Genomic DNA, 27,794 nt, shown 5'->3' with positions numbered 1-27,794 from the left:
ACATTTCAGGCTGAAGAAGAAAAACGTATTTTAGCATTTGTGGATTATACACTCACATATTATAAAAATGTGTAGCCTTTTCACTAATATTTTTGTTGGAAATCATAGTTTAGCTCAGAAAACATACTAATAAGCCAAAAAATCTTACGAACAGTAACAATAAGCATTTTTTTTCTGTATCATGAAAATTCCCAACACCAATATAGAAGTAAATAGTGTCACGGATGCCGCGGCTTCGTCTGCTTCTCAAACTCGCCTTCGTGGCGCTACCGCGCCACTTGATAGTTATCTGATAGCTTCTCGTCTCCTTGACAGTATAAGAGCACACGCTTATCAGCCCGACATCGACACTCTTTACTCTCCAATATAACAGTATATTGTATATTCTGCAGTCGGTGCATTCGCCCGCAGGGCTACGCACTTGCTTGCACGCGATAAATAATGCTTGAAGTGCATCTTCTTTTCGGCTTATGATTCGGAGAATGTACGCGCGAGAAAGAAACATCGTCTCAACGCTTCTACGCATGCGTCCCAAAGGTTCAACAATGTATATCGGGTGTCTTGATCAAACGCGAGCTGGTCGGTCTTTCACAACACTCGCTTTATCGCTGTTATCGCGACAGATTTTTACGCATTTTGTTGAATCTAAAATTTACTTTTGTTCTGCGTGTAATATTGATTTAGTTCGCAATATATCATATCTCTATGTTTGCACTGGAATTTTTTTGAGATTCGAAATTTTTATTTTTGAGGCGGATATGAGTCTGATGGCCATTTCTGCAATACGAGAGACTTTCTGTGTTAATATTTTTGTGTAGCGCAGCGATAAAGAGTGTACTCTCTGAGTCAGCGACGTTTAAAGCACTGAACCCGTAATTTCACTCAATTTAAAGTTGATAAGTTATTTATATAACTTAATAAGCAATTAACTTATCAAAATCGTCGTTGCCATAATTACAATATCAAATCATTATTTTACTATTTCCAACAAATCAGAAAATCAATACCGCCTTATGTACCGTAGTTTACATTTTAAGTACGTGTTAAGAACAATAATGTGCTTGCACACTGCATCAAAAATGTTTTTAAGCAAAAGTTAAGGAAAAGGGCTTAATAAGTTTTTGCTATCATCAAGTTATTAGATCTAGACATAGATAGATATAGACAAGCTGTTATCAAGCTGCGAGGAAAAAATTTGATTTATTATGCATACATGATTATAGTCAAGTTCTCTCGACTGATTTTGTAATTTTTGACAAATCTTTAATTACTCCACGCAACAAAAGGGCTTAAAAGATGCCGGATCGAGTATCCCAAAAAATAGTTTCGCTCTATTTGCCAAGTCACTGCGGTTAACTCTTTAACAGACGCTTTCTGTGTTATCTCCGGAGTCCTCTTTTGTGCGCCGGCACAAGATTCGCGGTTTTATACGAGACAACCCTATACACGCTCGTCTTCCCTCATCTCGACCGCCGCCGTCTGGCGTGTGGAGGTGCGGTATACACGCCACGATTCGAAATCTCTTCGGTACATACAGGTATAAATACATACATACATACATATATACATAACACCGCGGCTGAGTGGGAATCCGCTGCGGAGCTTTGCCGAAATACGGCGATATTCTCACGTCTGCGTACTGCCGCCAGTTGCTATATATATACACACAGTCGCGGAAGCTTCGAATGCCGTGCGATGTTGTGTGTGGCCTCGGGAGTCGATGGATCGCGCACACCAGATTCTGCCTCGAAGAGCTGGATTGAAATTGATACGAGCGTTATTCTTGTATATTTTTTATCAACTGTTTGCAACCATGTGCTGCCTTTACGTTTATTGAGAGACTGGTCTGTTTGATGTGTGTTAGAAAAAGGGGCACGTATAAGTTAAACCTTTGGCTACGAAGAAATTCCTGTGTATTGTACGCGGAATCGTGAATAATACTTTGTGGTCTCGTGCGTATTATCCTAACCAAACCGCAACCACTTTGAAGATTTAAAGTAGAGTAAAACAGTGCACCCGGAGGATTACGCGGCAGACGGATGGTATTATTGTAATTCAAATGGTTTAATGCGCTGAACAGCAGTATTTATTTAATAGTTTTTTGGGCCTTGTTCTTAAGTATAGCAGTTATAGTTCTTAAGCATGAGATACGACTGAGAGCTGAACAAAGATCAAAAAGAGGTTATAATGCATACCACAGCGTAGAATGCATGAGTCTTAAGTTTATCGACCTCGGCGAACCATTTGAATATTTTATTTCGCTTCTTTACACTCTAATGCCGTTGCGTTTTCAAGTTACATTTTCGTTTCAATAATAAAGGTTTGGCAAAAAGCGTGAGATAATAGTAAATACAAAATGCATGAGAGAGATGTGTGAAATTATTTAGCGTAAGTTAGCACGACTGCCGTTTCGCCACAAAGGTTCCTATATTATATATAATAGAATCAAAATGTCAATTTGTAGACAATGACACACTGTGCGTTATATAGTCCGTGAATGCACTGCAGAAGCTTGTTCAGCATCGTGGAATGAATTAGCTCCGAAGCTTTATGCTGTCAGCTGATCGTGCTATCGGTTCGTACATGCCTATACACAAAGAGCACTTTTTGGGGAGTAGTAGTGAGAATACGAGCCGCAATCTTCTAAATAATAAATTATTTGTGCATAGAATTGATAGATAATTGATGGTAATTCAGTTTCGACGTTTAAACATTTATCAACAGTCTTTGCTTTTGTTATCTGAACCTGAGTGTACCCACAGCATATGATTAAACAATGTTCACTAGATACACAACTTTTTTTCGACTAAATGTACATAAGAATGTAGATATTAAAAAAAATATATATATATATATATATTGCAAAGGTTTCTGCAGGATAAAAAAACAATATATACATATATATATATATATATATATATATATATATATATATATATTATATATATATATATATATATATATATATATATATATATATATATATATATATATATATATATATATATATATATATATTATATATATATATATATATATATATAGGATATTATCATAAATTATAAAGTCTGCATTTCATAAACGACTAACATTTTAGTTATTTTCACAGTATTTTCAGATCATAGACGTTTCAGAATTCCTGCTTTTAGGGAAGGCAGAGTCAAGGACCCCCGACTGTATCTATACATCCGCGAATATAGTGCACACTCTCGTGATCAATATGAAGCCCGATGCGCGGCGGAGACGCACGAAGAGTCCTGTGCCGACGCGCCGACGAAACTAGTTGCTCTTCAGCCACATGCAACATGGCAACATCAAACTCGTTACCCCTTATTAGCTCGGCTTCTATTACGTGCGGCTATTGTCCAAATCTCGATACATCCGAATATTAGATGATCCAAATAACCTATTGAATACTTATTACAAAATTCCTTTTCATATTTCGCATATTTAGCGGAAAATTGTACAAAAATAAAACAACCATAATAGTGGCGGTGTTGGTAAAATAAAAAAAAATGCGAACAAAAAGCAAAAATTAACAGCTTAATTTTTGCTTTCTCAAAATAATGATTTTTAAATAGGTATTCAACTTTTTTGTGAAGCTTTATAAAATGAGATTTTTTCGGTACATGATTTTCTAGTACGTTTTAGATAATGCTTCGTAGAGCTTTAGATAATGCTTCGTAGAAACAAAGAACTTATTAAAGTTTTATTAAAATATAGTGTATAAAACTAGTAAACGTATTTCTAGGTATTTTGAAAAATAACACACGTCGACCGATCGTTTTTTAAAACAGTTATATGTAAGTATGAAAATGTACGTGCGCTGAATGTATATGTATAAATATACGTTTTTGTTTCATAGCGATTTTCAAAAGTGATAGTACACATTTTGTGATACTAGGAAGAATATAAAAGATAAGAGATATTATAATAAGAGAAATACAATAGTGGAAGGATATACGTGTGTCAGTGCAGGCAATAGTCTAATTATCATGTCTTATTTTCAAAAAATGGTAAACAACTGTACTGTGTGACAGAGAGGTACACAAGTTTAATTTCTGTGAATTATTTGAAAATTGTTAGAAAGTATTTTAAAGTTCATAGCGTTGAACAATAATAAATATATCTAAACTTGTTATTATTTAAGTTTCTGGCTCATTTTTTAAATTTCTTTTTCCTTCTCAAATATGGAATCAAACGTTTTTTTTTTTATTTTATTGGCGCGCTTTTTGTTACATAGTAATATTTTTATGTGTAGAATTCATTCTGTTAATAATAGCAATAAATTTTAAGGTAAAAATTATTTTCAAAAGCATGAAATTATTGTAATGATGTGTTGGACATTTTTTGTTACATTTATACAGTTATTTTATTGTGCGTGTATAGAATATATACCTATATAAGAGTTATTTAATAGTTAGAGAAAAATATTTTTAAAAAATAATTCTGGGGATATAAAGAAGACTAGAAGAGTGAGAAGAATCATTTGCACGGTAATAAGTAATTTTATTTCTAATTCAGAAAAAAGCCAGGAATGACAAAAAGTGGATCTCTCTATGAAGTTAACAGTAACAAGTAAAACATCTTTCATTTATTCGGGTTTCTAGGAAAATATTTGTTTCACACGCAGTCTTTTCTTATAATTGCATAATGGAAATTTTTACACACAATTTAATTTTGGTCTCCCATGATCAGCAAAACTGAATCGCTTCCATTTTTTAGTTTGTTCACTTACAAAAAATTTAATAGAGATTATTTATATTAGCACGAATATACTGCAAAATGTCTTGAAAACTTGCCTTGAAAACTAATCTCAAAATATATTCATTAGAACATTCGTTGTGACTTGTTAGTGAGATTAAAATTTGAGAGTTTGGTCCTGATCGTCGATGCCAAGCAAAATGTGACATTTGTATCTTACCAACAAGGCACAACGAATGTTCCAATAAGCATATATTGAGCATACATTATCTAAAGCATTATTTTCTATAATTGGTCAGCATTATCGTTGATAATTTATCTACTCTGATAGTTCTTAAACTATTTAGTTTTCGGCGTACATTTCGAGGAACTAGAGTTTCGGGTTGCTCTATTGCGCGTTTTGAGCCTTTTTTAACAGTACTTGCTTGGCAAAACAACTCTAATTCGTTCTGGTCTATAGTTTGTTGTTGCTGCTGCTGCTGCGGTGGTGACAGTTCAATTTCTGACATCTGACTGCATATTTGATTCAGGCGTCTTTTTATTTTTGTATTACTGCGATTTTGTGAAGGTGTCGGTGTTTTTATATTCATATCATTCTGTAAATTTGTTGCCAAACTTGAAACTGGGCTAGTCGATGCAACGATGTTAATAATACTCCAGCAAGAACCAAACTTTAACTAATTACAGTTTTACCCATCATAGGATGGGTGGGGTGTCATTATGGTGTCATTTTGACTGGTGGGAAGTTATTATGGTGGGGGTATCACTTTCAATAAAAGTTGATGACTTGGTTCGCTTAAAGGAAATCAAGTGAGCTGCATGCGTATCATAATATAAATATAAGTACAAAGACTTTTTTGCGGATTTTACATTTATATATATTTTAGCACGGTAAATTTAAGGGTATTATTACCAAGTATCAGTAAATAATATTCAAATTATTTACTATAATTTTATGATTTTCCCTCATGAATTTATTTTTTCAACGTTTAAAAATGTTGTGTCCGTTTAATAACATAGAAATTGTTATCATATCTGCATCTCATTCGAGAACTGAGTAACGCGTGAATGAGGTCTGAAAGTACGGTCCATACGGTTAAGAAGTCATTCGGTAAAATCACCAAACGCGACAGAGAAAAAACAGCATATTCGCACATAACCGCGCTGGAACTCGGAGTACTTTAATGACCAAATAGGAGAGAGAGAGAGAGAGAGAGAGAGAGAGAGAGAGAGAGAGTGAGAGAGAGAGAGAGTGAGAGAGAGAGAGAGAGCATAACAGTCGTCGCGTCATACAGCATAAGCCGCGTATAGTAGCAGCAGAAGCAGCAGCAGACAGAAGGGGCTAAAAGTGTGTTGCTGCTGCTCGGCCGATGATGCCTGCAGCCGTGCCCTCGTCGCTGCGCATCACATGCTCGCAGGCACGCAACGCCGTAATACATAATTCGCCTGGCCGGGCGCATCACGGACGCGCGAGCTGCTGACACACTGGTAATTACGGAGAGTCAGCGCGCATAATTCGCGACTGACTATACCGATGCGCACACCTATATACATATATCTATACATAATGCGGAAGAGTTGCGTAGATTGCGTGCAAGGCATTTCCGGAGCCTTTCTTTCTCTCGCTCTCACACACATGCATACTCGGGGGAGCCATTTCTCTCTTTCTCTATGCTATACGTATTAGCTTGTCGACAGCGGCGTTTCCTCGTTGTCAAATGTGCGCGTCTACCAGCTCCTCGCATTCCTTTTACGCGCTATTGCAGACGATGTGTGAGAGCTGTCCGGTTGTGCGAGCCTCGAATCTTCTGCTTTGCGTATTTCTTTGCGTGTATATGTACATGATGATGCTTTTCGACTATGCCGTATAGCATATTTGTCATAGATGTCTGTTTGACGCAATTACCTCGTCGGCTGTGCATACAGAATATCGTGCTAAACGTGTCGAGTGGTATACGTGCAGTTTGAGGTGACGGTTATTAACCGACCTGGAAATTGGAATAAGTGTTCAACCTTTGTAACATGAATTCTGATGAAGTCGCTTTTGAGAGCTTTTCCGAGACTTGATGCTTTCTTCGAGAGACTCTGGACTAAGTAGACTCGCACTGCACTTTTTTCCCTTTGCTTGAGCATATTTCCCTACTGCAATTTCTTTCTATTGTGTTTTTATATTCTCATACCGTTGCTTGGCTTTTTTCATTTCTAAGTAGACTTTACGACTCGATCTTTACGTTTTTCTCGGCTTTTCATTGTTGTTATCGTGGTTTATTTTTCTGTATTGTTTATGTACCGTGGAAGATAACAAATACATGTTTCCAAGAAGACTGCAAGGACGTTTTGTTGAGGTTAACAATATCCCTTGATGGTGAAAACGTATTCAACGTAATGCTAAAAATTATAATGTTATTTCACTAGTGGTGGAAAAGCAATAAATCTTTTATTATTTTGAACGCACTATTATTAGTAACGAACATTACCATCAGTGGATTTGATGCTCAAGTTTAATTATTACTTATCTGATAATGAAATGTCAAATTTGGTGTCATATACTTGCCAACGTAAGAAAATGAATGCAAATGTTTATATCCTATATGTATACGCTCTCACGAATTAACTAACAACTGCTTTTGTTTTATTTGCGCCTATATAACCATTATTTATAAATGTATTATTGTAAATTAAGAGAATCTGAACGTCAATTAAATAATCGAATTTGATTCATAAATATAGCAGATTTAAGAGCAACTAATTTGTTGTTCTATTATCATTTTACAAAGTTTGAGGGCTCATATTTATAATTATCTCATCCAATGATGAATATCTCGGCGCTACGTTTTTCTAAGTTAATTCAAGCATAGGATATAAGGAGTTCAATCCAAATGTAGCGCATATTAAATCCAAAGAAATTTTTCTGAAACGTTCTCGACCTACAATGCGCAAAATGAACCACGCGTTGGTGTTGCTTTCTATTTGAGATTCAGCTTTTTCGAATGTGCAATGTCCCCCCTTTTGGCTCGAATGTCATTACAAAATGTTCTTAAAACTTAATTTTACTTATAAATTAGGTTTTCTGTGAAATAACTGATACACTCTTAAAATGCCCGTACTAAATTATTTGTTACAAGTAACTCGTGACAAAAACAAACCAAAATCTGAAATATATAACAATGTTGACAGGACAAATTAGTGACTATCATTAGTGATGGTCTTATATTCATATTCATATGAATCTAATATAATCTACAAAATTGTTTAAAATTTCTCTCATTTCCCTTTTCAGACTCGCCGTCAGCCGCTTGTGCAGTAGCAGCGCCCGTACATAAGAAGCCCTGGTCCCAAAAACTCGAGACAAGGTAAGCTCTCTTTCTCTCCCAGTATAAAGCTACATCGGAGCTCCTCCGAAAAAAACCGGGTTCGAAAGCGAGACGGCCGTGCAACCGCCTCCCGAAAAAAAAGAAGGATATACATCCCATAGACATTGGACGAGGGATCAAGTCGAGGAGCCGGTGCACAGGGAAAAAGCGCCGGTGCAGCGCGTGCATGCAGGTATAGCTATATACTGTGCAGGAGACGGAGTATAGACGTGTAGCGCGAGTGCGCCGGCTGCTGGAGGCTGCGCGCAGTATAGAGCTTGTGACTGCATCCGAGCGAGCGAGCGAGAGAGAGAGAGAGAGAGAGAGAGAGAGAGAGAGAGAGAGAGAGAGAGAGAGAGAGAGAGAGAGAGATGGAACGCGGGGGACTAGTAGTGGGGGCGTGTATCTCGTGAGCCGGGGGGTGGGGGAGAGCGCGGGGAGGACCGGCCCCTCCACTGCCGATTAACCATCGGCTGCTTTCTCTCTCTCTCATTCTCTCATTCTCTCTCTCTCTCTCTCTCTCTCTCTCTCAGACTCACACACACACGCGCGCGCGCACAGAGCGTGCCCCTCCCCGGGTGTACCGTCCCGTATAGGAGACACTGCACAGGCAGTCGGTGCCTCAGTCTTCGGAGGACGTCACGCACGGGAGGATGCGGCGACCTCCGCGTCGCCACAGCTGCAGCAGCGCCAACAAAGAGCTCCGGCCGGTGACACCAGACTCGCGCGAGTGCCTGCGATGCAGCATCAGTGTGTGGGACAAGTGCGTGGGAGAGTCAAAGTGCGCAAATTATGACGACTCGCGTGTGTAACTGTCTAGCTATCTTTCTCTCTCTCTCTCTCTCTCTCTCTCTCTCTCTCTCTCTCTCTCTCTCTCTCTCTCTCTGCTGCTGCCACCGCCTGCGTGAGCTGCGCCTCTCTTTCTCCGCGGTATGCACCGACTACTAGCTCTCAGCTCAGCTGTGTGCGGTGATGGCCGAAACGCAGAGAGAACTTCCCTCCCGTCGGTCAGCAGTTTTCCTTCCGCCATTCTGGGCTACTTCGATACTGAACAAACTACGCATGTATGCAGCACGTACACCAGAGAGCCTCTGCGGTTTTAGCTCTCGAGCCAGTGCAGTTCCTCGCAGGTTTGCTTCTTCTTCTATAGCGACTATGGCGTGTATATATATATATATATATATATATATATATATATATATATATATATATATATAGATACACATATACATATATACACACACAAGTGTATATAGCGTATACTCTGCGGGGAGTAGGGGATCTGGCTGGAACTGCTTTGCCATTTTGAACTATACTGGAGTAGGTGCACTTATAGCCAGTTGAATTCGAACTTGAATTATCGATTGTTTCGAGAGGTCTGCGGAGCAGCCCAGGCGTGTGCAGTGGATTTGGTAATTCGTGCTCGAAAACTGATTTAATTTTGTAACCGCGAGCTGTTGACAGTCGCATGTATGCGTCTCTGCTTTAGAAAGACGTTAGGTTTGTTGCTTGTTGAGTCAGATTTAATTTGTTGCAGTAGGGAACGAAATTTTAGTTACATCATGGTAGAATCAGTTGAAAATTATAAGCAGGGTTTAGCGAGTACAACAAGAGCAGATATTTTTTGACGATTCTTACGAGACAACAAACTTTACTCACAAACCAGACTAGCACATTTTTAGAAAAAAAAATTTTCATTATTTTAGAGTATGATAGAGGAAAGAAAATGGATCCAAGCTCTGTCAAACTCGAGGTATTAAAAGTCTATGAAAGCCCAATTTCAATTGATTAATTTCATTTAAGGTCATTTTTAACTGTGCTAGTCTTCACCAGAGCAACGATTAAGTAACATAAATAATTTAATAATGGGTTGATGAAGGTTAAATGAATCATTATTCAAGGTTCAATGAAAGACGACAATTGAAGTACACAATTTTAGAGACTACTAATTAGATCCACCTCTATAACAAAAAACTTCTCTTAAAAGTCGAACACACCATATTTTCACACGAAATAAATCAAACTACGGTAAATTAGCATGCACACAGGTTAAAGTACGCTTATGAGCGTAATTATGATAATGAAAGTGCTCGGTTAATTAATTATTCCGACTCTCCGTGCAAATCGCGGATCTTATATACATCGAGAAAGCACTACTATATAGACTATATTGCACTTTGCTGCCAGAAGTTTAACGTTTGATTAGCTCGTTCAGCAACGCGCAGACTCCAGCGTTGCACAAAGCAAGTTTTTCAATTAAAGTCAATCGAGTGAAATTCAATTAGAAACTTTTCGTAGGCGCAAAGCAAAGCTGCAACTACATCGGCAGCAGTATAGCCTCATACATACATACATAAAGAGGCACATGTGCATCGCGCAGCATCGCACAGTCTCTCAATTAATTTCTCGAGATCGAGTCGAGAGGAATACTGCACTGCAAGCCGCTGAAATTGACCGCAGTGGTGTGCAGCCCTGTATGTATTATCGGGGCTAAACGTATCGCTCTACTCGTCCAGCGAAAAATAAAGGAAGGATGCAGCGGCAAAGAGGAATAATCTAGGACACACACACACACACACACACACACAAACGAGGAGAGAAGGAGCGCAGTCCGCAGAAGAAGTGTAGAGAGAAGGTAAAAGGTGCAACAGATGGTTCGAGCGGTTCGTGCGCTCTACATATAGAGCGAAATAAGGTAGTAGCTCGCTCTATGCTGCAGTCATGCAGATAAGGGGCCGCACGTTCGGCCGTGCTTCTCAGGCGCGTGAGAAATTCACACGTGATGATTATTTTTGCGGCCCGCGAAGAGCTGGGAAATTTTGAAAATTCTACCGTGCGCCGCTTCTTCGCTCTGCACAGAGCTCCTTTCATGACTTCTGCGCCTGTTCTCTGGTATAATACTCTCTTGCAAGCGTGGACTCCATTTTCCTTTTTTTTCTTCTTCACGAGCTACAGAGCGACGAGCTCTTTTTATGCCTATTTCTTGGGCCGCATTGTTTTTAGCGGCGGCTTCCTGCACGAGTGCAGAATTCGCGGGGTGTATTGTACTTTCCTAATTAGATACTAATTGGTTATGTATGTTGTTTATCCCGTATACTCTGCACTTCTGATGTTATTGCACCTACACTTTAAGGTCGTGATTGCGCTGTAATAATTCAGCAATTGACATTTCTTACACCGGCGATAACCTCTATAAACTGATCGAGCTCGAAATGGACCATAAATACGAGCTCGTCAAGTCACAAGCAGGTCCGCAAAAGCACAGCCAAGCTTCATGCAATAAGAATTCCAGTTATTGCACTGGCCGCGCACATAAAACCCTGGGCATCGGACTGTTATACAACACGGATGAATTCTATCAGCGCCGTGAACTATTCGCGAGATTCATCGCGGCGTGGGCGCCTCCCCCGCGAATCACCGAAATTCTTAGACGTCAGCAGTGATCTCACGTCGCAGAATCAAACGCAGCGCGGGGGTGGCCTCGGGTCAGCAAACAAGAAACGAGCTCGCCGCTGGTACATAGGCTCTCAGGGGGGAGGAGGAGAGGCACCAGCAGTGCTACATCCGGTGACAGTGTGTGTGTGAGAGAGAGAGAGAGGGAGCTGCGCGAGAGGCCATGTACCCCAGAGAGCGAGGGAGAGAGAGAGAGAGAGAGAGAGAGAGAGAGAGAGAGAGAGCAGAGCAGAGCCGCGCAGTAGAGCGGGCCAACGCTTCGCGCGCCGTCGGAAATGGAAACTAGTTCCGGCTAAGATCAATACCCAAGAGCCGCGAGGAGAGGGAGGGAGAGAGAGAGAGAGAGAGAGAGAGAGAGAGAGAGAGAGAGAGAGAGAGAGAGCAACCGACTGAGCGTCTGGCTGCACCGGCCGACTACGCGCCGACGCGCGTGCTGCTGCATCTGTATACCTATATACACATGCGCGAGCGCGCGCCAGCAAGCCTCGAATCTATAAGCTGATCATCCTGCATGGTGCAGCAGAAGATGTTGTTCTCGCTGATGACGAACCAGCAGTCTTCCGATTGTTGGTACAGGTTCGATACTCTTGTAAACGTGTGCAGATATCTGCGTGCGCAGCCTCCACTGCATGTGTCACTGTACATATATACAGTCGAAACAAGCTCAACGAAGATGCCGGTTGCAGGACTTTTTTAAATATTTTGTAGCTAGTCTCGCTGCTGTTATAATTTACTGTGCAAAATTCGCTATGAACCCTGATAGAAAATCGACCCTAATTCTGGGTAGAATTTCTGGTCAAATTTTTTTTAATAAAATACTACAAGAAATTCGTTTTAGAGCATATAATTGAAGTAATTTTATATAAGCCTCATTTTAACACGCGTTGGCCAGAAATACTGCCCAGAAATCGAAACAATTTTTTGCCAGGAAAGTGCTATACGGTATTTGCTGTCTTCAAACTTACAGTTTTTCATTATTTGCACGCGTAACAATAATCTCTTACAGATTTTGAAATTAAAGCTAGTGTAGGCTTATGATAGACCTAATATTATTTTTCGTTGCAATGAAGTCTTCTGCAGAATATTATTAATATTTTACATTGAAATAATAAATAAATTGTTGCTCTTGAAATGACCAGCGATACACAGCGTGAAATTGCTCCGTTGATCGAAAACGTTACTTGATTAATACGAAAAATCCACCTTCGATAATGTTCAAAGCGTACGTTTCAATCATCAAGCTCCATCATTTGCTCATTTCCCCTTTCAATCATTATTACATTTTCTTTCAATCAGCGTGCGCTGGAAAAAAATATCGAATGCAGCGCTTTGTTTGGAAAACAGCGAAACTCCCGCAACAAAGCATTCAAATTTCCCGTGCACGGCTATGCTATATATACCTATCGCAGCCATGAAAATTGGTGCGGCGCGAGAGGAGCGACGTCAGCTATGTGTACGGGCTTCATAGTGGGGAGCTGCAGCAGCTCACGAGCGAGAGAGAGAGAGAGAGAGAGAGAGAGAGAGAGAGAGAGAGAGAGAGAGAGAGAGAGAGAGAGAGAGAGAGACTAGGCTAGTCTAGGCCGAGCCTCTGCTCTATGCTATGGAGAGAGAGAGAGAGAGAGAGAGAGAGAGAGAGAGCCTGATGCCAGTCATTGGCCGGTAAAGTGCTTTAGACGGTGGGCGGGGATAGACACCCCTCTCTCCCTCGATTTATGGTGAACTATTATACTCGCCTAGCCGTACAGCTACTGTCGGTGCAGCAACGCTTGTATAGGTGTACAACTATCGGTATACAGACACCTGAATGCAGCCATACAGGCAAGAGGTGACTTTTCAGTCGCGGTCTAGACACGTGGCACACCGCGTCGTCATCGCCGTCCGAAGACTGCATCGCAGCTACGCAGCGTAATTGCCAAAGTCCTCTTATCGTGTGCGCGACAAGGCTCTTATATATTGGTCCAGAGCGTGTGTCAACGGGCCTATATAGTTGGAGTTACTCCTGTGGTGTCCATCGACTCCCTGGTGGCGATGGACTGCAGCCTTTGTTTGTGCTCTGGAATTAAACGCCGCTCGCGTGCGTTTAGGCCACCGGGCTAATTTTATTCATTAATTCTGTCGCTGCGCTACTACAGCTACTTGACGAGCGATAAATGATTTAGCGATGCGGCTCGTCAGTGCTCGCTGTTGACTCATTTGCCGCGCGGCACGTTTGCATTATGGAAAATCTATGGCCGCTGCTTTGCAAGCGTTAGATTAATTACATCTATCGTGTGCCAAACTACAAACAGATTGCGTCAGAGAGGAATTGATTACTTAATGTTGTTTTGAAAACATTCAACGTTCTTCATTTAATTTGCATTCTGCTATTTTAAAGAATGCATAGAACGATCGTTTGTAAGAAACTCAAAGAATTTTTAAATCTTACTTTTATTTCTGTTTCTGTTTCTTCAAGAATATAACAAGAGGTCAATATTTTTATAAGAAATCTGCTCTCATCAATGAGAATTGTCCAAAGTTAAGTACGTATTATGTTGGAAGCATTAGATAGAAATTGGAGGAGATCTCAACTTCTATACTATATATTATGGCCTATTTTGTTTGTATAATATCGGTTTTGTGTTCAAAAACACATTTTTTATTTCGCTATCCATTTTTGTTTTATTACAATTTTTCAATGTTGAAAATTCAATTCTTCCGGAAAATCATTTACGAGATCAACCACACTTTTATTGTAGTAATCTGTATACTCTTCATCCGCATAGAGTCATTGAGTATATATAATATGCGGTCGAACATGATTAGTTTATGCTCATTTTCCTTATGTTATCAAGTGGCGTGGTAGCGCCACGAAGGCGAGTTTGAAAAGCAGACGAAGCCGCGGCGCCTGTGACATTATTTACTTCTATATTGGTGTTCGGATTTTTGATGATACATAAAAAAATGCTTATTGTTACTGTTCGTAAGATTTTTTGGCTTATTAGTGTGTTTTCTGAGCTGAACTATGATTTCCAAAAAAATATTAGTGAAAAGGCTACATATTTTTATAATATGTGAGTGTATAATCCACAAATGCTAAAATTACGTTTTTCTTCTTCAGCCCGAAATGTGAAAGGACCGTTAAGTTAGCCGCATGAAGTGTTAGGGCCGTGAAGTTGGCCGCAAAGCTATATACAGATGAGAATTGCTTTCTCAAAAAAATATAATAATATATTACGATATTTTGAATTAAGAGGTTGCCAGTGCATACTTTGCGTTCCGGAGATGTAACAGTAACTAGCTTGCCAGGGTAGCCGATGACAAGGTCTAGGTGGCGCGCTACGTGGTTTTTGGTGTCTAGGTGTAGAAATAATTCGAGGGTGATGTATATTAGATAGTAACGGCATATATATTCATAGTAAAAATTGTCAGACTTATATTAAAATTTGTTACGTGTTTACTAGATATTACTGCATTATATAGTAAACGTTATTTTAAGAAATTTTCCGTGTGCCAGAATTTGTGGTTATAAAGTTGATTTATGTAGTAATCAGAGACCAAAATCTATAATTTTATGTTTATCTGGTATTATTAAGTGATAAAATATCATTCGCTGCTATTATTTATTAATTTTGTTCAATTTATTATTAATATTAACTCATGAGTAAATGTGATTAATATATCAGATTTGAAATTTTGTACATAACAGTACTGTTTGGGTAAGTGGTCAGCGCGGTCAACTCCCATGCGAGAGGTCCAGGTTCTATTCCCGTCGTCGCAAAAAAATTTCTTTCTTTCATTTATTTCTTTCACTTAACAACATTAAATATGAATAATAATAATAATAATATTCAAATAAGTGCGTAAAATTGGTCAGCAAAAAAAAAATTAAATGTTTAAACATTTCATTTCAGTATAGAAATTACTATCTGAGATAGTAAAATTTAATACAAAGCAAGTATAACCGTCCGTTACTATATAATATAGTAATTTTTCCTGCATATGTAGTAAATTTTAATATCTAGTTTTCTCAGTGTAAAGATGCTTATATTTTATTTATACGACTTTGAATATAAAATACTCTAAACAATTTTAAAAAAAGGATTGAAATCTCTAAAAAAATTAACTCTTAAAAAAGTAAAAGGTTAGGCGAGTTTGATATATTTCGCAACAAAATTACAGATAGAAAAGAACTGAGATCAATCAACCAAAGTCAAGTTTATTATATTTAATCGTAATGAAGCAAAGAACAACTCTCAAGATAATTACTACGTCAATTGCCATGCCAGTTTCATTTTGTTTATTGGTGAAGAACTAAATTTTCTTTTTATATATATTAGAACGTCATACAAACACTATAACTACAATGAAACTGGCATGGCAAGTGACGTAGTAATTATCTTGAGAGTTGTTCTTTGCTTCATTACGATTAAATATAATAAACTTGACTTTGTTTGATTGATCTCAGTTATTTTCTATCTGTAATTTTGTTGCGGAATATATCAAACTCGCCTAACCTTTTACTTTTTTAAGAGTTAATTTTTTTTAGATACTTATTACAATAATTTTCTATTCCATTTTAATTCAAGTGTATATGTGCAAATTCAGAATAAACCGGACACTTCAGGGGGTCTGAGTGAACAAATTTGAAATTTGAGAGCACATCTACCCGACCAACTTTTTTGGGTTTCTTAGGTCATGTAGAACCCGATAAACCTTGGGTTGCCAAGATTAAAAAATACCTATTTTTTGCCGGACAGAGCAAATTCTTTTATGGGAATTTAACACGGAGAAAATTAACGAAAACCAGAAAACTGCCACTTTTTGTCTGGAGGCGCAATCCAAAAATGTGTTTCAATAGAATCAAAGTATTAAAAAAAAGAATTAATTTGCAGGCTGGTGGGTTAAAAATGATTGCCTAGGTCAAAAGTTGTCTAGGCTTGAAAATGGCGAAAAATCACCAATTTTTCGATTTTTTACGAAAATCAGCGATTTTACTTATTTTTAAAATCCTTATAACATTTGATCCAAGCTGTCGATTTCGACGATCTGGGGCTCGAATTGTAGCTCTTTTCTTTCGCTTTCGGTTTAAAAATTTAGATTAACATTTTTATTTTACGATCAGCTATATATATGATGATAAAAACGGCCAAAAAAAAACGGCCATAATTGATAGGTATATATATAGCTGATCATAAAATTAAAATGTTGATCCAAATTTTTTAAACGGAAAAATAAGAAAAGAGCTTTAATTTGAGCCCTGGATTATTAAAATTGGCTGCTCGGATCAAAAGTTATATAAGAATTTTAAGAATAAGAGTAAAATCGCTGATTTTCGTAAAACATCTTACTCTTCGTGACTTTTTACTATTTTCAAGCCTACTTTTTACCCAGGCAACCGTTTTTAACTCACGAGCCCTTAAATTAAAGCTCTCTTCTGATACTTCGATCCTAGCAATACACATTTTTGGATTGCACCTTTATACACTGAGTGGGTAAAGTTGAATCGTGGCTTGTTTTCGATAATTTTCCCCGTGTTAAATTCCCATAAGAAAATTTAAACTGCCCGGCAAAAATAGGTATTTTTTAATCTTGGGTACCCAAGGCTTTTCGAGTTCTATATGACCTAAGGAACCCAGAAACGTTGGTCGGGTAGGTGTGCTCTCAAATTTCAAATTTGTTCACTTAGACCCCCTGAAGTGTCCGGTTTTTTCTGGATTTACACATATTTATATTTCTTAAAAACAGCCCTGGTCCCGCGGCTGTACTTCAAAAATTATTATTAGAAAAATTCCTCTAGGAGAAAGCAAAATTTCGAGAAAATTCGCTTTTTAGATTTCTATTTTTCAGCAAAATCATTTAAGAAATTTGCAGCATATAGTTTTCTACATCGTGCCTTTTCTTGCATTTTTTCGAAGCATCTGTTGACCGTTTAGTATTAGCTATATGAGCGTATTCAAAAAATTTTTATTAAAAAATTAAAACTTTGATATCTTGAAAACCATCGGGCCACGATCTTTTTAGTTTTCGATTTTTTACTACGAAAATGAATAGATAAATTATTTAAAATTTCTATCGCATATAGCTCTCAACATGACACGTAAACATGTTTTTGTCCCCGAATGGAACGGCCGATCCGAGCCGCACCATAAACAAGAAAAAGCATATATAGGTGATTTTATTCTCTATCAGATGCAATTAGTTTGGATTGATTTTGTAGATACTATCATAAAAGAAAACGCAAAATGTTTTTCAAAAATCAACAATGGCTATAAAAAAAAGAACGGGCCGATAAAATGAAAAATGGATTTCTTTCCGCTTATCGGACACCAAAAACAAAAGTTAATAGCTTTGTTGCATTATACCATTCTTTAAGTAGAAGCTAAGATCTAGGCGTATGCGCGCACACGCACAGACACACAAACATCTGCACGGACATTTTTCAAAAACCATGTATGAAAATTATTATCATTTTTTGGTCGGTTAAGAAAACAAAAAGCGGTATTGATAACTATGTGTATACTCATAAATACATTTTCAACCGTATTCGAGAGATTTGAATATTTAAAATGACCTTAGTAGAAACTATATACGCAATCGTCATAAATAACTGTCTAGAGTATCACATTTAAAATTTTGAAATTAAAAAAAAAAATTATACGCGATAAAAACTGCGAACTGTAAAAATTTCAGATTTTTCACACAAGTCAGTACTGACATGGTTGACCAAAACTCGCTTCTATGTCGGTGTTGATAACTAGCTAAAAATATTGTTGATCAAGTTAAATTTCTTACAGCTCACATATCTTATCGTGTATATTATTTTGTGAAACTTGAATACGTGATGACTATACATAAAACAAGAAATTTATTATATTTGTCGCGTCGAAAGTATGAAACGCGTTGCTCTTCGCGGCAGTAGTGCAAATGTTATTATGCGCATTCTAGTTAAGCTTTAGGTAGATGGTGGTACATGTGGTATAGTCTTTACGGGAAATCGCCGAAATTTGCTAGCGCGAGGAAACCTTAAAGTGTTAGTCTCAATTAATGCGAGGTATTCATAAGCTTCAAAATGATATCGACTACTAGGGTAAAAAATGCATATGTATAATAAGTGATTTGAATGGCATTATTTGTGGATTAGAATTCGAAAATAAAAAATATATAAGTCATTCTACAAAAAGTCGGACACTTTCCTGTCGAAAAATTGAGCTCTTGCAATTTTAAGGGCACACGCACCAGACCAAGTTTTTTATATGCATTTGGGCATACAATATCTATGGCAAGCTTGCAAGCGAGCATTATTTTTTCCGGCATCAATGGACAGCTGGGACCGAATCTTGAATTTAAAAAAAATCGTCGAAAACGACCATCCCTATCAAAAGTGGCGAGCAATTTAAAATAGGTTACAAACCGTCGAAAATGCGAAAATACGATAAAAAAGTGAAAATTCTGGCTTCTCAGGCATTTTTCTATTTTCGACGATTTCTACCCTATTTTCAATTGCTTGCGACTTTTGATAAGGACGGTCGTTTTCAACGATTTTTTTTTAATTCAAGATCTTGGGCCCAGCTGTCCATTGATGCCGGAAAAAATAATGCTCGCTCTGCCAGGTAATAAAGGAGGATGCCCACGAGTATAACTGATTCGTGTCCCCTTCGGGTAACCTATGATTTTGGAAATTATTTCAAAAGTTTTTAATGATTTAAAGCTTTAGTAAGGAGATGGAAAAAAAATTCTCAAATTATTTTAGGCTCATTCTACCTTATATAGGAAGCGAAAATGGATTAATTTCTACATGTATTATGACCAGGGACTCTTGCTCTACATTTTGTCTGACGCTCGGAAAACCCTATTTTCGGTCCAGTTTATAGGCGCCGAAAATGGTCTTTTTTATGCACGTGTTATAGTAAAGTTAATTGTTTTATTTAAGTCAGCAAATCGTACTATCTACGTTCAGTAATACTGACTCAGCATAATCTTATAAGAACATATTCCACACAACTACAGGTTTGACTTCTTTGTTAAATCAGTGATCCTGCTGGTTGCTATGCGCTCTTGATAAAAATGTCCCCCTACTGCAGTATAGAGTCGCTTTCAGGTTGCACATATTCTTCCTTTTCTGTTTCGCCTTCCCCGTCCCCTCTCACAACTTCGCTATACCTAGACATCCACTTACTGCAAAACTACACGAGTATAAAATTTCACTTACTATTTCTAAGATCAAATGAAATTGAAATAATTTCAAAATTCCTATATAATTACACTCTGTAATAGAAATTCATGATGCTCCACTATAGAGTACATTACAGATTGCAATTCGCGTTATAAAGATCTTGAAATTCGTACATCTCGCGATCTCTCGTCGGCAAACCGGTAATAATCGTCAGTTCAAACGAAAAACGAAGGTGGCAGACTGTTATTACTCCGAGGAGAAATAACATCCCCGTTAATAACAGCGAAGCCAGCGCGAATTCAAATCACCGGATCCGTATCTATATAGGTAGCTGCTTCCAGTTTCGCGGACCCCCTTTTCAATTTCCTTTCGATATCGCGAGAGTCAAGCGATAAGAGTCAGCCATCAGGGGATGAGCGGGCATCGGTAATATTCATCATGTATGTACATATAGGTATACGTGATAGTGCATAGGATCTTTCAAAAATCCTCCTGACACTTACCAAGCCCACTTGAGTTGTAACAAGCGCGGCAATTCAAAGAATATAAAATGCATAGACATATGTACCTGTGCACCGGCGATTTTGTATCAAGCGCATAAGGGTCCAGCAAAGCTCTCTCTCTCTCTCTCTCTCTCTCTCTCTCTCTCTCTCTTGCCACAGGGAGAGCCTCCCGTTTTGTTGCTATGGGGACGTGTCTGTCCACTCTCTCCTTCTTCTTTCATTATATGCCCCGACCGTTACGTGTTCTCTGTCCTCCTTCTTTCTCCTCTCTCTCTCTCTCTCTCTCTCTCTCTCTCTCTCTCTCTCTCTCTCTCTCTCTCTCTCTCTCTCTTGACCCTCTGATATTTTTATCTCTCTTTCGTCCGTCCATCGTGTCTCGCTTTTTTCTATTTCTCCGCGCCTGTCTTTTTGCTCCCGCTTGTTCCCGCGCTCGCTGCACTGTTGCATCGTTGAACTTCGTTCACTGCTGCACCTTTTATCTTGTTGACCCTTGTCTCCGTCAGCTCGTTTTTCGAGATTTCAACTTCGCAGGGACATGGCCACAGACTCTTGGTGGGTATCGCTTTCAAGGTCGTTCCATAAATTAAGTACACGTTGAATCTCTACGTGCGACATCCCGATGATAATGGTCGGAAGAGAGGCTCACCCGGCAAAACGTCGTCACGCGATCTGTGCTCGATCAACAATATATTGATTAGCGTTAGGTTTAACTCGTTTCGTAATTATCCTCGAAAAATTTAAAAGCGCTTCTCCTTTTGTTCTCTCAATTCCGTGTCGGCGAAAAAATCCGTTCCTCGCAAAGCCGATCCTTCCAAGGCAGCGCAGCTAGCAGCAGCTCTCTCGCAGCTCAGCTCCTTCGCTCGTCTTTTTCTTCGTCGGCGGCTGCGCCAGTCGGGGGGATGAGCCGTGCCGGCCGGCGACCGCGAACCGGCTGCTCTGCCCGAGATACCGTAGTCTAGTATATCTATATAGAGCGCGATGCATTTGCCCGGTGCAGCGACCGAGGACGGGATCTCTCTCGCTGTAGCTGCCGACACAGATGTAGTTGTATTATATACCTGCTGCCTCTTTGCGAAGGTTTTTCGATTGCCTGCCTTTGAAAGTTCTCGTACACGTACAGATTTTGTTGAAAAAGAATTTCAAAACTTTTTATTAATTCTGTGCCATATGTGTATTACGATGATGTAGTCGAAAGGAAGTATTGTGCTTGTAAAAAGACAGACCTTGATATCGTTAACACCAAGTTGTAAAAATATCTTATACCGGTTATGTGTCTTTGAAATTACTTCAGATAATAAGTGAAACCTGTATATGTATACGGTGTGCAGTGCTGTTCTGAATCACTGATTTGCGGTACAACTGAAAGGTGTCTGCATGGAGTTTACGGCAACTTTAAGCCCTAAAAGCCCTCGGTTTTCCGGATGTTGGGAGCAAATGGTTGCGTAAATTAACATTAGCAGTATATATAGTATATCTATGTAAAAGGTGTGGTGGCCCCTACCCCATTTCAGTAATAGGTGCCGAATAGATTACACAACTTAATTTTTTTTTTAATGTGTTTTTTATATTTTTTAAAATATATGATATAATTAATTTATATTCTCCCAAATTTAAAAGCATAATTAATTCAAAATCAAAATTCTTTACTAAAAATAGTGTTCGATAGAGTTCTTGATCATTGAATCACTCTTTGATCGATTTATTTATACATCACCAAAAAAATGAAAGCTCCCCATCTATAATGTTAGCCTCTATATATAATACATCATGAAAATCAAAAGTTAAATTAATAGCAAAGTGAATACGAAACTTGATCCAGCAAGAATAAATGCATATAATAGTTCGACAAGCTCGATCCTTGTTAGGAGAGCGGCCAGACGTGTAGGAATTTTTCGCGATGTCTCCATTCATATTCCCGCGTCGTACACGAGAGCGTGTTTCATTCAAACGCAAGCGTGCGCGGGACTGACTAAAAGAGTGCGTCCATGAACGGTGTCCATACCAGTATATCCATGCAGTGTATAGTTATATATATATATATATATATATATATATATATATAGACGAGACAAAATATGTACATGATGCTGCTATCGGGCTTCTTCTCCTTCGCGCTGCAGACAAAAATTAGTCTCTATCGTGTTGTACGGGGATCCGCAACACACGCACACGCATACCCACATTCTCTTGGTTAGCGTAGCGCCGCTGAAAGCCCAAGAGTTATAAGACCGGTGTATAGAATACGCGCTGCAGGATGGGCCATTGCGTGTGCGTGTATCCGCTGATCTTTTTATCGGAGTGGTAAATTCACTTTGATAGCCGGCGGGTTACACTTTCAGATTATGGAGCATCGCATAATGTATATGGATCGTTTTGAATCATTTCACTCAACTGGTGCTGATGCGAATAAACCGATGGTCGTATTATTCGCACATGTCTAAAAAAAATACAAATATTCATAAATAAAATAAACAATACGAGTTAAAATAATTTGTTGTGTTTGCGGATATCAAATAAAATTTGTCTATAAATTTGAAAAATTCAATTCAAAGTTTAGGCAGATAGTATTGTCAGAACAGAAATTTAATCTTGCTTAATTGTTCTTCTTTTTCACAATCTCACTTAATAACAGCTAAAGTGAAAAAATTGAAAAAAAAAAGAAAAATGAAAAACAAGCTTTGCTTGAAAAAAGTTTATCATCGCCCTGACTTTCGAACCGATAATTGACGTTAATTCAGATGAAGAGCAATTCGCTTTCTCGTCCGTCCACTTAACGATATACCTATTACACATATTGAGCGTCGACAACTTGCTTTAATGACTTCTGCATACATAAAGGTCTCTATCCAACGCATATATATATATATATATATATATATATATATATATATATATATATACACACAACGTGATACTGTGTAAACCTCGTGTGCAAAATTGAGGAATACAGCGCATTTTTAATTGTTCTTCCTTCGTACTTTCCCAGTTTCTCTCTCTCTTAATTCATTCTCACAGCCAGTCAGTAGTATTCCACTTTTATTATCTAGGCTCTGCGAAAATAGTTAATAAAAAAGTTTTAGTCAAACTTTTCTTGTGATTGGCTGAACGAAAAAAAAAATTAGATGTTGGGTCGGTTTTAGTATCAAATTCTACATTAACAATTTTAATTGAATATGAGCGTATATTAATTTAGCATCTTTTCAAAATACAAACACTTTTTTTTTCCACATAAGTGTAAGTGCTATTTTTCTAATGTTGACATTTTTGCTGTTACAGATGCGGCCAAGTGGAAGTGGGATTGTCTTCGATGGTGTTCGAGCAATGTTGAGAATGGTGAGATTTAGCTGGAACGAAGCGGCAACAGTGACAGCCAGATGGCAAGATGGCACGAAATTGTCATAATCAGCTACTTGATGACACTAACCCGTAGATCCGAACTTGTGGGCTTTTTTATATGCATACCGCAAGCTCCTATCTACCGGTACATGTAGTCAGGCCGGCGTAAAATTGACAACGAGACTAAAGACCTTCGATGCACTGCTAACCAACGATTCATTCATAATTTGATTCTTTTGTACTCTGACTTGACTCTTTGCTATGCGGCTTCTACTATTACAATCTGCTGTTTCTTCTATACGCTCATATTGTTATCTTTTTTGATAAGTTTAAGACTAATATAAGTTCATATAATAATCTGTAATTGTGAATTCAAAGTTTACTGCATGAAAGGTATATCGAAGATACGATTGATTCACGAGATATATCATTTTTCAAGAGCTTCGCGACTATATTGGCGATTTTGATTGACTAGTAAAAATGGTAAACTTGTATTTGAAACGTAAGATCTTGATAAACAAGCTCAATTCTGTACCTGAACAATTAATCAAAGTCACACCCTGGTTGACAGCACTAGAAAAATAATTGAGACTCCGATCTAAGAGGTTCGAAGGATAAGCTATTCAAAGTTCAAAATATCATGCACTTTAGACTATTTATCTATTCAAATAAGAGCTTAAATACTGTGTACCAACACAATAGATAAAAAAGTATTAAATTTTTAGCTAAAAAATATAGTGCCATATTTTTATTGCTGTTATCTAACAATGCTATGCTACTTTACGCTTATACGATATAGTCGATATCAATTAAAAGAGCATGAATTGGCATTATATTATTACTCTGCAGAGACAGTAAATTTAGAAAAACTTCAAACTAACTGCACTATAATATAATATTATGCTCCGTCTTTTAATATCTTCAATATATATCACTTAAATTTCATTGTTCGAAATCATTCAGGCTATAATGCTCAAAAGTATAAACATTACGAATAATACCTATAAACTAATTACATAATTTATTTTCATACCTTGCTGGTCCAGCTACCAATGGTGGAAGGATCCGAAGCAAAGTTCATTTAGGAATTTAGGAAACATGTCTTCGAGCTTCTTAAGACATTATTCGAGTGCATACATGTAAGCAAGAGCGAATGAAATTGAATATTTCAATTCGACATTTTGCAGAATTACAGTGACTGATGTCATTTCGAAAAACATCTTCTCGAAGATGTGACACGTTGTCATATTTATAAATGCGTACGAAAAGCACAAAGAGCAGTTAGAAAAAAATAGCGGCGACGCCTGGGTGAGGTAGTAGGTTGTATAGTGGGGAATGAAAATTCGTCATTATGGAATCCACTGTACAACTTGCTAACTTTCCCGGTTGTCGGCGCCTCGGCGTTGGACTTCGCAATGAAGAAGATGCCAGCCTTGCACTAGAATATCGTCGCATAACGCAAAAATGAAGCAAGAACTGCAGGGAAAAAGTTACTGATTAATCAAAGATGGACCGGATGTGCTCCCACTACCCCCTGTCAAAAGATGATAAAGAACGCGCACACATATACCTAATTGTTGTTAAATATGTACCATAAAAGTTTGTTATAATTTTTTATATATGAGCCATTACTGGATACCTGTTTAAGTATAACGATTTTTCTCCGCACCTGCACCGAAAGTACCACATTCCCTCCCGGGCGCCTGGAGAGGAATGTGCATTTTCGGTGCTGGTGTGAAGAAAAATAATATACGCACCATGGGAGGAAAATTGAACAGCCCATATCTCGTGTTTGCCATTTACGAGATATGGACTGTCCATAGGCACGTAATATACTATCATGTACGCAGACGTATGTTTGTTTAGAATACAACATACTACAACGTTTTAAATATTCCTTATATTGTTGAATATACTCTATATTGATGTTATGGGACGTATGTATAATGTATATACATTGTGTGCGTATATAGATCGGAAGCGTAAACTGAGACTGTGTATTGCTCATACTGAATGTTTCATACATTCAATCTAAAATTTTGCCATGCGTAGCTAAAAGCGTTGATTATGTACCGATCAATACATCGTGTTGAATGGTATACTGATCATATAGATGTTGGTATGAGTATCAATACTGTAATATTAAAAAACATGTTAAAGTTTTGTTGTTATAAATAAATGATCTAATGAGAGAAAAAGCGAATAATTATTATGAAAATTGTTTTTTCAATAATTTATAGAAATTTATATCAATTGCATTTCAAATAATTACAGTATTGAGATGAAAATATAAAGTAACCATTTTTCGTTAGTCAATGAAAATAAATACTGTAATCCATTTACGTCTCGGTAAGTAAGTAATATTAAAAAAAAATCGAAAATAAGTTATGCAAAGAAAATTTTTGTGAACGTAAACAGCCGTATGAAAACTCAAACTGACCTGCATTTCGTGTAGCTGGTAAATCCATACATTATTATTGCATTCAACTTAGTGCGTCATACAGTCCAGTATATAATAATATTTTCAGTACAATAAATGCCCAATAAGGAAAATGTTGATAATCAATTATGACCGCAAACTATTGATCAAACTTTTAAATCGTGTGTGAAACTTAAAAAGCTCGTAAAGCGTGACAAGACAAAGGTATTGGCCAACGAAGAGTGGTAAAATCGATAGTCTGAGAGAGAGAGAGAGAGAGAGAGAGAGAGAGAGAGAGAGAGAGAGAGAGAGAGAGAGAAAATCCGAATGCGACTCCACAGGGGGTATGAAAGAGTAAAGAGCGAATGTGAGCCAGAAGAAAAATTTGGCAATGTGGCTGGCGGGCAAATTGAATAAAGCCTGCCGCCGCGTCGCCGGTTCCCTGAGACCCTAACTTGTGACGTCGCGTACGATATCTCACAGGCTAGATTCTCTGGTATTGGCGATGAGTGCTGCCTTTTGACAGATCAAAAGTCAGTCCTTACATCATTATTTCTTACCTAAAGACGCATAATTAGAAATGTTACGATAAGCTTGATTAATTTGCACTTTTGTGCAAGCGCTTACTTCTAATACACATTTTATTCACCAACCGTTCTTATTTGTTTATTTCTTTCTATTGTGGATCAGTTTATGTTTGCATTTTTCATGACACGCATCAAATTAAATATTTGTATTTGTTACTATAATATTTAAGTTTCACTATATTTTTTTTTCTTCAATTTCTATGTTTTTTTTTATCTTTTGAAATTCTTATCTGCTGTTGAAAAATCGGTATCACCACGAATCATTGTGTAGTCATAAAAAAGAATAATGATACAATTTTTGTATTATAATATTATAATATATCGAGTGGTTCTTATATTTTTCAAGTAAACATTTTCATAATAAAAAATGTAACTTACCTTTTATTGTGTATATGATTTTCATATTAATAAATGATGTATAGTTGATATACTTTTTTCAACGAGTTTTTTAATGTAAACCCTGATTTGCTTGAAATTTATTTATTGTGGGCACATCTTTGCAGTTTAAAATAAATAAAAAGAAGAAAGTCAATGATTCGAGTAAAACGCCAAGGTATTTACGAAAAATGGTATAATTTATAGCTGTACAGAGAAGCGATTTTTCAAAAGTATCTTTTATAGCTGTACAGAGAAGCGATTTTTCAAAAGTATCTTTTATAAACATTTTGTTGACTTACATAGATTGCAGTTACTTTTGTAAGATTGGCTTAACACAGCTTAGAAAATTGCACAAGCAGCATTTGGAATGCAATTCGTGTAACAGAATAAAATTTCTAGTGATGATTGTAATTTAAAATAAAAAGTAGTGCAAAGACGCTTGCTAATTTAATTTATGTTTTTCCAATTATGAGCGTTAAAAAAGTTAAGATTAATAACAGTTTAACTGCAATAAATGATTTATAAAAGAGTTGAGGGCTATTAAGAGATAGTAAACAAATCTTATTAATTCATTATAATAATTTTGCAAATTACAAGACAAGTATAAAAATCTAAATTTAACAAACTGATTATTGAGATATCCACATTTGACTGCACCGGCTTACTAGAAAGCTTCGTATTTCGGCTACAAGAGTAGACATCAAACCTCTATACGTATACTGTATATATTGATATATTTCATATTTTAGCTCGATATCGTTCCAGCAATTTGTTAGAGGAGATAGGCGAATACGGTGGCGCCGTCTATTGAACATATTTTGTATCCAAATAAATTTTTCTACTAAAATTATTACTGTAGCGTCTATAGCCAATTGAGCTATTACAGGAATGATAACTGGAAGACTTATT

The 27,794-nt window shown here is 37.4% G+C and overlaps 2 long non-coding RNA genes and 3 other non-coding genes across 5 annotated transcripts in view; all 5 read left to right on the top strand.

Annotated features, from left to right (window-relative positions):
* Positions 1 to 26,937, top strand: part of LOC116415903 — a 34,302-nt gene extending 7,365 nt beyond the window's left edge. The window contains exons 2-3 of the long non-coding RNA XR_004226451.2: positions 7,985 to 8,057; positions 23,442 to 26,937. This is a non-coding gene — a long non-coding RNA (uncharacterized LOC116415903). The remainder of the gene's footprint in view (positions 1 to 7,984; positions 8,058 to 23,441) is intronic.
* LOC116415904 lies at positions 224 to 4,149 on the top strand. Its single transcript, XR_004226452.1, has 2 exons — positions 224 to 2,042; positions 3,110 to 4,149. It is a non-coding gene; the product is annotated as an uncharacterized LOC116415904 (long non-coding RNA).
* Positions 23,569 to 23,668, top strand: Mir100 (microRNA mir-100). Its single transcript, NR_039021.1, has one exon. It is a non-coding gene; the product is annotated as a microRNA mir-100 (primary transcript).
* Mirlet7 (microRNA let-7) lies at positions 24,799 to 24,897 on the top strand. Its single transcript, NR_039022.1, has one exon. It is a non-coding gene; the product is annotated as a microRNA let-7 (primary transcript).
* Mir125 (microRNA mir-125) lies at positions 26,334 to 26,443 on the top strand. Its single transcript, NR_039023.1, has one exon. It is a non-coding gene; the product is annotated as a microRNA mir-125 (primary transcript).
* Positions 26,938 to 27,794: the final 857 nt, after the last annotated feature.

This window comes from Nasonia vitripennis, assembly GCF_009193385.2.
Source record: "Nasonia vitripennis strain AsymCx chromosome 1 unlocalized genomic scaffold, Nvit_psr_1.1 chr1_random0013, whole genome shotgun sequence".
NCBI classification, from domain to species: Eukaryota; Metazoa; Arthropoda; class Insecta; order Hymenoptera; family Pteromalidae; genus Nasonia; species Nasonia vitripennis.
The sequence above is the reverse complement of the archived record's forward strand: the minus strand, read 5'-3'. Positions and strand labels throughout refer to the sequence as shown.